This window comes from Halichoeres trimaculatus, unplaced genomic scaffold, assembly GCF_033239565.1.
Source record: "Halichoeres trimaculatus isolate MK-OKI-2021-1 unplaced genomic scaffold, fHalTri1.1 fHalTri1_scaffold_10, whole genome shotgun sequence".
In the NCBI taxonomy this organism is placed as follows: domain Eukaryota; kingdom Metazoa; phylum Chordata; class Actinopteri; order Labriformes; family Labridae; genus Halichoeres; species Halichoeres trimaculatus.
Genome location: NW_027437187.1, coordinates 29841399 through 29853822, shown reverse-complemented (window position 1 = coordinate 29853822; position 12424 = coordinate 29841399).

The following is a 12424-nucleotide window of genomic DNA, read 5'->3' as shown; positions in this document are numbered from 1 at the left end:
TTTCTTTTCCCATCAAAGTTTGAAGGATAACTGAGCAAAGAAGGGAGGGTTGCCCTTCTGACACCCATCAGGTGGCCAGATCTTTCCCAACAAAAAGGATTATCTATCGATGTAGTTGTGTCAGGCTAGGGGATGTTTTAGTTTGTCTTTGTCTTTTAGGACACCAAACTTGCTGGTAGGCTGTTGTATTTCCCAAGATCTGTGTTAGTTTCAAAACAACATTTTTAAAAGTAGTGTTACCAGGGAATGCATCCCCACCACAGAAAACAATGTTGTGCTCATGATATCCTGAAGCCTGAAACAAAGAATTTACCCTGATAAAGTTTGTTGTGGAATTCACCCCAGTGTTCTATCTCTGTAGGTATTCTATGTGTCTCTGCTCTGCTGGAGTAGCGACAGACCATCTCGGCGGCTGCCTCTTGGCAGGGAATCTGCTGCCTTGGTCAGGAGCCAGTATTAAGATGCTACTGCTGTCAGGGGGCTGTGGAAGAGAAACCAATAGCCAGGGCAGTAACTCACCCTTTAAGACCATTGCCTTGTTTAGGAAAGTAATCTACCCCCAAGCCGCTGCCTCATACTACACACGATACATCATTGACAAACACTGGCACGGCAGTATTCACAGCAGTCACACTCAGCCTCCCTGCAGCCTGGCCTTGCTCAGCTTGGCCTTGCAATGCAGGATATTATGGTCTGCCTTATGCCAGGTCTGAGAAAGATGTCAGAAAAAACATGTTATAGCACAGGAGCTTATCTCACATCTGCTTGTCTGGGTTTGTTTCTTGATTTAAAAAATAAATAAAAAAATCTTTATGCAAGCCACAGCTCATTTTTTTCCTTTTGTGCTTGTGAAGTGCTTCTGAGTGATACTGAGCTCTTCTGGAACTATTTCCTCTCACCACAAATCCACTTTACATCTCAGGGTTTCAACTAAAGTTGTTTCATCATGAGAAATTTGATGAATAAGTAACACATTTAAAGCACTGTTCGGATGATTTTATGGAAAAAAAAAAAAAAAAAAAAAAAAAAAAACTTGACAGAATAAAAAAATTAGATAACATGATACTCAAGGAAGTTTGTAATCATACAGAACACTGCAGTCCTAATAATTTGACTTGTTAATGATTGACTTTTGCTAATAATGTGTACATGCAACTTAGTGAAAGAAGGCACATGCTGCTGAAGTCATCTAAATGAGTAAACAAGTTTTCAGCACATAAAAAAATAAAGGAAATAAAACTGCAAAAAAAAGTGTTTTTTTTGTATGAAACTGTAAAACAGAAACTTTCAGATAAATGTGCCAAGAAGGACATGTAAAAATGTGAAATCTGGGTGCCCTTCCAGCAAGATAAGTTTGAAAAAGAGCATTTGTGTTCCTGTGAGTAAAATGCAGAACAAAGTGTCTCCTGGATGTTTTTCCAGAGTGTGGAATTTGAAAAAGTGCACTCAGGATACCCCACTACTGAGCAACATGAAAAAAAAGAAACTCCTCTGGATGCACTTTCAGGTAAATTATATGAGAACTCTCGATGTACTTCCTATCAGCATATAGGAAATTTCCATATGGATGTCCTACCAGTGAGGGAAAGGTGAAAAAGGTCCACCTGGACGCCCTTCCAGTGAATGAAATATGGGTAAAAAGCCCTCTGGACTCCTTTCCAGACCGTGAACTGAGAAAAGTGCATTCTGGATGCCCTACTGGCAAATAAAATGTGGAAAAAGTGGACTTTAGATGTTCTTCTAGTAAGGAAATTTTAAAAAAGTGTACTCAGGACGCCCCTCTAGTGAGCAACTTGAAAATAAAATGTCCTCTCGATGCCCTTTCAGTTAAGTAATATGAGCACTCTCGATGTACTTTCAGTAAGTGTATAGGAACTTTCCCTATGAATGTCCTACCAGTGAGGGACAGGTGAAAAAGTCCACCTGGATGCCCTTCTGGTGAATGAAATATGGGTAAAGAGCCCTCTGGATTCCTTTCCAGACAGTTAATTGAGAAAAGTGAACCCTGGATGCCCTTCTGGCATATAAAACGTGGAAAAAGTGGAGTCTTCTAGTAAGGAAATTTGAAAAAGTGTACTCTGTATGCCCTTCCAGTGAGTGAATTATGGAAAAACATAAACTCTGAAAGATTCTTCGGTAAGTGAAATGTAAGACATTCACTGTGGATGCCCTTCCAGCAAAATAAAAGAAAAAAAGTGTGGCCCAGGGGCCATCACAGTGAGTGAAATGGAAAAAAAGGTAAACTCTAAATGGTCTACCAGGAATTTTTTCTTTTTTCTTTTTTTGTTAGAGACTTTTGCCATATCCTCTTAAGACCCAAGCTGTTGTATGATGTGCATTTTTTAAATCCACCTTGCTATTAGTACATTGTACAGGAAGTTAGATTTTTTTTGTCATGAGTTCTCTATTATTTGATTGTTCTTAGTGTTATTGTACTTAAATATGTTTTTTATTTTTTATTTTTTCACTAAAATGGGTGTAATGTTGTGATATCACCAAAAGATGATGTGGGCAGTGTCCTTAAATGTGGCTAATAGGTCACCCCCCTCAATGTAACTTGGCACAATATTTCTACTTTTCAAACTTCTGTTGCCAAACTACAAGCTCACTAACTTCACAGTTCACAAGCCCTGAAAGAGGTCACATAAAACGTTAATACATGAATTTTAAATGTAATCTCCATCCCTTGGTTGTGCATTTTACCAATCCTGCAGGGATGGAAACATCAACGTACATCACAAGTGCAGCAGTTGTTGATGATGAAGTTGTCCGTGACCTTCCAAGAAAGCTGAATGTTTGATGGAGCAGTGAGGCTGTTTCTCTTCTGCTGTCTGGTGCTTGTAATTTATGAGGCGTGCTCAGAGTCCCCTGGTAGGAATAATAAACTATAAAGAATGCCTCCAACATACATTTTTTGTTGGAGTGTTGAGTCTGCTGTTTATTTGCCCCATGAAGTTTGAATATACAGTATATTCACCTGGGTGCTTCACAGCAAGGTTGAATGGAAAAGTTTGCATTTATTTCACTTGAACCTATATATTGTAAGAGGGCTGATTTTTTTTGTTTCTTTTCTATTGAGACAATGTATAGACAAGGCTTCCCTGTAGTATGATGCATCTGAAGTAATGAAAAATAAATAAATAAACAAGAAATAGAAGACAGGTTGTAAAGAAAATGTATTTTAATGTGTTATCATGAGGGTACAATCGACAGTTGGCACAAGGAGGGTTTTAGTTTTATTTACTCATTCTTTAATGGGTAAGTTGGCCTTTGCAGAAGGTTATATTCTGTCGCTTCAAGAACTAATTATATGCACAGGGGACAAGAACTCACAAACACAAAATAAAACAGAGGAGGAAGTGGAGCAGTAATGAGGAAGGACCAGCTATTAGCTCTCTTTCCAGAGCTCTACTCTGCTATTCTGGAGTATTACCTCAAAAAGCTGCAGTCCATGTTTTCCAACACGCAAGTCTTATCAGAACTCGTACTTCCCCAACCACAGAGACATAAGCATCTGAATAATTGAGCACAGGGAAAAGCAACTCCTCCAGCACTAATTTCCCACTGAACTTGTGACTTTTCTTCATGCTTTCTATATATGCTTCTCTAAATAGTCTGTCTTTGAACCAGAGCAGGGTTTAACAGTGTGCTGCAGAGGCACAAGTTTAACATTTAACATAGCATAACCTTACAAATTAATACCCAAGCTAGCATCAGAGAAAGGGGTGTTCTTCCTCCTCTTTTCTGATCTGGGCTTCTGCTTTCATCAAGCATGTGCATAAGGAAATACCAGCGCTGTAAGCCAAAAAAACACTTTTAAGAAACCCCAAATTTTCAGTCAGACACTCTGCTTATTAGCACCATGCTGAAAACCCAGAAAGACAGAATATATCAAAGTTAACTCGGCAGACTGAGGAGGATGGACTCAGGAGATCTGATGAATTCATGATCCTGCCACAGGCACAAGTGCAGCGCACACGTCAGGCTGGTGTGGAACGCGATTACCAAGCTGCATTTTTCAGAAACTATCTCCACGTACAGGCAGAAAGGCAGGACTCATCTTTTTAACAAGACAGGCCAGGTCAATTATATGAATGTATTCCCAAATCTCAAACATGAACAGAGAGGCTTTCAACCTGGGAAGCATACAACATTCTCTACTATTAAGGTTTGTTTGATCCACTGGTTCCTAAACTTTTTGAGTACAAAACAAAGTGTTACTGCCTCCTAACTAAGTAAAGTGGTGACAAAAAGGGGCATGTCCCCCTCATCAGAATCAGAAATCGGGAAATTTCAATTCAGTTACATCCCTCCCAAAACATATAAGATTACAAACCTAGACATGGGAAAAAAAAACAGGAATGGGATAAACTTCGGAGCCGCCAGCTACCCAGCACCCCTTTGCAATAGATATAAACGACAACAATAGGAGAAGAGAGGGGGGAAAATTGTCAATTCTAGACTATTTCCCCAACAGGGGGCGTAGTTTAGGATCAAGAAAAATCTGACCATGGACAATTATTTCAACTCTCTATAGTCATTTCAGGGGTGCTTAAAAAAAAAATAAAATAAAAGTAAAGCAATATTTTTTTCTGACACTAAAAATAGCATCATAAAAAGAACCCCCCAAAAATATTGAAATTTCCACAGTTTTTTTTGTTTGTTTGTTTTGTTTTGTTTTGTTTTGTTTTTGTTGTGTAGTGAAGTTTTTTTTTTGTTGTTGTTGTTGTTGTTTTTTTGGGTGGGGGGTTTTTGTTTTTTCTCTTCTTTGTCTATTTTTTAATACACAAAACTTAATGTTTTCAATCATTTGACTGGACAGAGTATGATCTGTCTTAAGCAAAGAATCTGGGTGCATGTTGTATGAAGCAGTTGTTTTTCACTGATGACGGTTTCACAAAACAATGAGCCTTTTTTTTTTTTTTTTTTTTTTCGTCATCAAGCTTTCCTCAAGCCTGATAACGAGACTTTCATTTGAATCAGGTGTGCTGGAGTGGGGACCAGGATTGGGTAACACTGTCGTAGACCATAGCTTTAACTCAAAAAAGTTCAGTGCTTGCGTAAAAGATTGAAAGTCTATAATACCTTCAGCAGTTCAAAAACGATGCCTAGTTTGAGGAATTATGTGCTACTTTAGTTTATTTTTAACTGACTGTGATTAGTCTAATTTACAAATCTAACCGCAATTTCTCCCAAAATTTCATTTCAGAATATACTAGGGTATTGTGGTAGTTTGAATTGACACTTAAATTGTTTAACTTGATGTTAAAGACGAAAATGTATGAAGGCAGTTATGTCCTCAAATAGACACCTTTACTGTTTGTTAACAGTTACAGCTACACACGCACTTTTAAAAAGGATGTACCACTGAGTCCAATGGTTTGTTAAGATACGTGAGAGGTTTAACCAACAAAAACCACAATTTAACCTAAATAGCATCACTTTGATGGATGGAATGGCTCCCAGCTTCTTGGGAAATCAGTAAATTGATGGAAGAAAAATGAACGGAGGACTTAAAACAAAAGCTATTCAAGTTATGATGCTATTTAATTTAAATGTCATCTCAAGAAACTTAGTTTGACTGATAGTATTGTTGTTAATCTGGAAGTGTTCCTTTGATGCCAAAATACTCTCTTTTTCTTATATATGTTTCCAATCCTTCTTATATACTATTCGTTGACTGCAGGTGAAAATTTTTTACTGGGTAATCCATGTTTAAAAGCCATAAGTTGCACCTCAGACAAAATGTTGTTGGTCAGCTTTTGTAAGACAGCCCTAAGCTTTAACAATTTAACTTTATGAGTGCTTGCCATTTCCTTAATGTGGCTTTAGCTGCATATTGACGCAGCTTCAGAGGTTTATCATGACAACTTGACATTATCCAGGGCGATGTTAGCTGTCATAAACATGTCACGGCAGGCTTTAAACAGTAATAAACTGTTATTACTCTCGGATGCTTTTACAGCATCGCATGCATAATTCAACATGGTTGCCACAAGTAAAGTGGTTGCGTCCTGAGGCTTCATAAAGACGTAATAAGATACAATGACAGTCATAAACAATTACAAAGTTTAATTGATGTTTAAGTTATGAGGTTATTACAACAGGTGTATTTATAGAACTGTGATCGTATCATCTTGAGGATGCAGATGAACTCTGTCTCAGTGCTAACTCCACTTTGCTCTATAATTAGGTACCTATGCTCTGAGATACATATCAACAACAACAGCTCCGGTCCCTTGAGAAGATAGGGGAGGGGGAAAATGCTGGGTTGTTGTTGCTTTGTTCTTGCTGCAGAGACATCAATGAGGTTATGTCGACACAGATTCTGACACTAGCAGAAGGTCTGGCGCCAACATCAGTTATGACCTTTGGTTAAAAAAAAAAAAAAAAGAGAGAGGATGTGTTGTGAAAATCAGCGATTTATGATGTGCTGTGTCACATTCAGTGGGGTTCAGCTGACAGACAGCAGCAGATGGACATCCGCCCGACGTCTGACGCTCGGGCAAGTCAAGATCTAAAAGCAGTCGGGATGGATAAGACTGGAAGAACAGGATGTCGACAACAGTTGCACAGAGCTCATCTGTCTGGCTGCAGTCTGGAACGGTTTCACTGCCGCAGCACTGGAGTCGGTTCAATCTGCAATGAAACATTGACATTCACTCAATGTTACATTCAGCTGGGGTAATGAGGCTGTAGTGCTCAGGGAGGGGGACCGGTCTGTTATATTTCCTGTTTACTGTATTTTTTTATTGGTGCCACCATGTAAACAGCAATCTCAGTGTGAAAATAAGTTCAGTAATTCTCACATCTACCATCACATATTCCCCATCAAGTGTTCTATAGAGCCAGGCATGTTATTAGACTAAGGAACACATAAAGGGAAGCAAGGCTTAATGGGTGATTCTTATAGACAATAAAGAATCCAAATCTACATATTTTCCATCTTAGCTGCACTGAAGCTGCTTTTACATCATGTTTGTGGTAATATCAGCGAGTAGAATAACAAAACTTAAACCAGTCGAACAATAACTCAGAAAGGAAGCTGAAATGAGGTAGAGAAACTGCTTAAAAGCAGAGCATCAACATGGCTGAACCAGTAGCTCTTTATGCACATGTCTTGAGGACAGGGACTGTCTAAGGTTGTACTGTATGAGAGGATAATGCTTACTTGCTTATTTACATGCTTGCTTTTCAGAATTGTATCCCAGTCATGATATTCAGAACAATTTATTGAGATGAGATGTTCATTCCAGAATAAAGGTAACAGCATCCGTCTATGCCTCTTTTTCAGTGTGACGTCACTGCACAGCTGTAACAAGCTGTAACAGCCCTGTTTCTGCAGCTGGTGCCTGTCCAAGATCCAGCAGTGACTTTGGACTTTCAAACTCGAAGAGGTTTTGAATCTGACTTCAAATCTGTCTTTTGGAAGCCAACGTTCAAAGTAATCACTGGGTCAGCTCTTTCATATGTGTGGTGGTGACACAGTGACAGCGTTTTCCTCTGAGTTCTGTAAAACAGCAGGAAACATACGGTGGTTTGGCTTTGGTTGTTTGAGTAGCCCCAGCTCATGGCTTCAGACTTTTGAAAAACAGTTACATGTTTCTTGTTACAGTAAACATTGCGGCGATGACACAATGAAAACATAACTAGCTATGACAGTGTGAGTGTGAGGAGGCAGTCATCAATAAACAAATCGGCGAGGGGAGACTCCTTCTAGTTAAGGAAAGCATGAATTTCATGTAAACATTTTGAAAACTAATTTGGTGACCCACAAAAAGTCTAGGTCCTTACCCACCTCTGGGTAAGGACCTAGATTTTGGGAAGGATTGCTGTTGACTGTAAAAAAGAAGACACAGTCTCCCTAATGTCACCTGTCTGTTTCTGAGACGGATTTTTGAAGCAAATGGGCTGGTCTATTTTGGAAGTGATTCGAGATTCAATACTTAATGGCCATGTTGACACTGTCAATTGGATTTTGTTTCACTGGGCGACACACACCGACAACACTCACACACATTAACAATAAAGGCAAAAAAAGATTTTTAAAAAAAGATCAAATCTACCTGTTATTAAAAAAATCTAGTAAAATTGATCAGTTAACAAGACATGATAAATATGTGACAGAGCTTTGAGTCTCCACACTTACAGCTATAATGCTCCCAGTCTTGTGAGCTGAGCTGTGCCTCTGATTGGGGAAAGTAACAATCTCAATATCTTCTAAACTACCAAGTAAGACAAAATTCACCCCTGTACAGTGTGTGCTGATAGTGAAATTAGCGATTCAGAGGGGAGATGTTTTTCTATATCAGGCTGTAAATATGTTTATTTCTCCTGTGGCTTTTTTTATTTAGCTTTGTGTGTGACTTAGGTACTTCCAGAGCCAGCCTTAAGCGGACACCATAGACTGTATAAAACATAGACATAGTCTCCCCAGGGTCACCTGTCTGTTTCTGAAACAGAAAACGAAGCACATCAGACATCGCTGCCATATTGGAAGTGGCAAGGGCTTCCCGTACAGCTACAGGGTGACCGTCAGTCACACGATTCGATTTGAGCTGTACCTCTGATTCGGTAAGCTTGCGGTCCTAATATCCTCTTAACTGCCGAGTTAAAAAAAACATTCACCCACGGACAGTGTATGCCGATAGTAAAATGAGCTATTCAGACAGGAGTCGTAAACTTCTGTTGTTTGTTTTCAATGCTATTCATGGCCTGGCTCCTGTATATTTGTCAGAGATTTTAACTTTACAGCCCTGCATTCTTCTGGCCAGTTCTTTTGGATGTTCCAAGGACTAGATTTCAACAGTTGGGCAACCGTTCTTTTGCTATTGCTGCACCTACACTGTGAAACAGGTTGCCCCCAGACATTTGCACCACCACAGACTTTGGTCTTTTCAAATCTAAACTGAAAACTCACTTTTATTTAGAATGGCTTTCAACCCTGACTAAGGCTTTTAGGTCCTGTGCTTGTGTTAGTTTTATCTTGTTTTATCTCTTCCAAGGAGCTTTTATGTACTCTGCTGCTGTGTCACACCTCCAGTTGTGTTTTAATGTATCTCTTTCCTCTATGTATTTTTCTTATAGTATTGCATTGTGTTGATTTTATCTATATTGTTCTTATTAATTCTCTGACACTGCTGTAAAGCACTTTGGGGGCCTTTTGGGTTACTGTAAAGGGCTTTAGAAATAAACATTGATTGATTGATTGTTTGATTTTGACCTAGGCTGTAAATAGGTTAATTTTTGCTTTAAAAGCGTTTTTTTTTTTTTTTTTTTTTTCTTTTTACTTAATATGTCTGTGACTTTCGGAGCCAGCCTCAAGCAGACACTAAAGAAACAGCAGATTTAAGCACTCTTTTGGGGGGATTTTTTTTTTAAACTGTAAATCATGTAGAGCCACTACAGGGGGGCAACAAAAAAGCACAATACCCCTCTTTAAGTGTGGAGTCATCTGTAATTATGTAGTGTGTGTATTAAGTAGACTTTAATGTTTAAAACTGGTCTCAACTCTTCCTGTGTGTTTGGCCTCACACAGGCTTGAAAGCGGTGAAGATCTAAAACTGGTCTTGTGTGTGGCTGCCTGCATCAAGGTTGAGATAAACTTTATTATCCCCAAGAGACTTTACGGCCAGTTTTTAATCTAAAAGAAAACAATAATTCACATGTATGCAGCAAGTGTAGCCACTATGTTTGATAGCTTTTATCTGCATGGACGCTCACTTCCTCTCGTTTTGGAAAGAGGTAGAAAGTTAAACGTTTGTGGTTTGGTTGAGGAACTCTGTTACAATGGTGTGTAAACACTCTCCAAAGCTGCACTGAGTATAATTTCTAATTCACTCGATGTGTGTGTGTGTTTGTGTATTTTCATCTTGTTCCTCCTCCTCTCTCCACACCACAGCCATCGATTTGTTTTCATACCTTGGCTGTCAGGATATCAAGGTGCGCTTAGCATTTGGGTGGAAAATTCTATTTGCAAACAATTATGTTCTGTATTATGTAGTTCAAAACGTAATTGCTGCCACTTTCCGCTCTACAGTTCCCAGGAGTTTGTACTTGTAATGGAACATATGCCATTTGGTGTTTGCTTTTATCCACAGAGCCTTAAAACATCATGAGTGTTTTTATTTTCTGTACATTTGGCCCCACCGGGTTTGAACCATTAACCTTGAATGTGTCAGTGGCCTGCTCAACAAATCAGAAGCTAAAACATGTTGTGTCGGCAGAACACTCTGGCTCACAGCTGATGCTCCGGTATTTTTTTTTTTAAGGATTATATCCAGTCTAACCTCATTTTTGTTTCATGGCTGAGAGTGACTGGAGAATACGGGGGTACTGTGCCTGCTGCAATATCTGCAGAGTTAATATACCAGCCGTCAGAAAACGTGGTGCAATATCTGAAGTTATAAGACCTCTTTTTTTTTTCTTTTTAATATAATTTCTACTCAGATTTATGGATGTTTATCCTTGATGGACATTGGAGATATTACTTTTCCCGCAGAAGAATAAGTCGTTCAGGCACGCTGTGTGTGTCTGTGGTTGATGCAATCCATTAATAAAGTCCAAAGGGATTGAAAGAGAACTATGCTAGCACTTCACAGAACATTGTTTTTGATCATTTGGACGATCCTTCCCCTGGAGGATAAGTTAAAATTGCTTTATTTTTTGTTAGTCTAGTCTGAATAACAGTTCAGAATCCCAATAGCGTTGAAGTTACTTTAATCTAACACCAAGAGAAAGGCTATTTTTACTTTGGTATTGTCTCCACAAGCTTCTTTTTTACTGGTTTCTTTCCAAATATGATGACAGTTGCAGTTGAAGGAAGTTGAATTCAGATTTATGCTGAAGAAATACAATGTTTTAAAACTCTGGTTTTTGTTTTTTTTCCTCTCCTGAACATCTGAGGTTCAAATTTAACATGGAACCACAAGTGTCCACTTTTAAACTCAAGCAAGTGAAGCAAAAACATCCAAATGCTATTTGTGTGCATCTTCCCATGAAAGAAAAGATATTCTTTCCCAGGCCCTGAGTAGAAATGTGGTATATTGGACGTAATCCGAGGGTGGGTAGAGGGGCCGGGTTCATGCTGCGGACTGTGAGGGGCTGATACGGACTGAGAGGGAACATCAGAAGTCCCTGAGCCGCCGTTTTCTCTGTCAGCCAGCGATCCCTGCAGCTCGCCCTCGGGCCCGTTGGCAGCGAGAGTTCCCAGAGCTTTTCCACCTGCAATGTCACGTTGATTACACAGCAGGAGGAGCAGGAAGGAGGTTACTGATCACGTTTGCTCTCTTGCTGTGTATCCCCTGCTCTCTCTTTCTTTTTTTTTTTTTAAGGTCCTCTTTTTTTCTGGAGCCCATCCAAAATCAAAACTTCCCTGAAGAAAAAAAAATGAGCGAGAAGGGGTCAATCTTCTCGTTTCCAATTTCCCACAAGGCTTGACACATCTGTCAGAACCTGCCGGAGGGATGGTTGAAATAAGAGAGGTTGCCATGGCTACAGCTCTGCCACTTTGCCACCTGCACGTGTCTGATGGGAGAGGAGGAGGCAACGCCTTTCTCACTGCCATCAGGTTCTTTTCTCACCTCGTTCCTTCTTCGGGAAGAAAATGTCCCACTGGAGTACTCTGGTGCCACAGCAGTCATCATGCTAAATTTGCACAACACATCGCAGAGATGTGAAGTCATGAAGTGTGATTATTGCCCTTTTCATAGAACTTCTCTGTTAGTTCAAAGACCGATTATAGCCTGTTCAGAAAGTTGCCCATTTGCTGTCGTCTTTTGACCTCCAGGAGAGATCAGTGAAGCGAAACTGATGCAGCGCGAACATGGAAAAGCCGCCTCAGTCATTATGGCTCCTTGTTATCGAGGTTCAATAGAACAAGAAACAACAAGCTTCTCAACAAGCTGCAAGCAGACTGTAGTCTCTTCTCTTCAGGCTGACACACCGGTAACCTTCTGCATGAGAGCTGAAAAACAAACGTCTGGGCCTACCCCGCTTGGCTGATCTAAGAGCAGCCTCTTGTGTTGTGTATTTCTTCCTCTAATTGGTCCAGCCCCCGTACTCAGGCTCTCAGTGGCTTTACTTCCTCTATTTGGGGAACCGGAGCTGAGCCAGGGACTGGGCAGCTCTGCAGAGTGGAGGAGCTGGGTGGTTGGAGGATTGGGAGGGGATTGGGGGACAGATTCAGGAACATCCAGAGGGCATAATTACCAGCAAATCTGTGAGCACTGGCTATCACGGTATTGATGGGTTTTGTGGACCGGTATCTGTTATCGGGTGGCGAGGGTGGGTGCACCCTCATTAACTCAGCTCACCTCTGGAGCAGAAAGCAGAGGGGAAGCAAACAAGCAGGAAGAAGAAAAGAACTTTGCTTTTTTCCACACATGCACACTCACAGAATGGCCACATCTCCAAACAACAAACA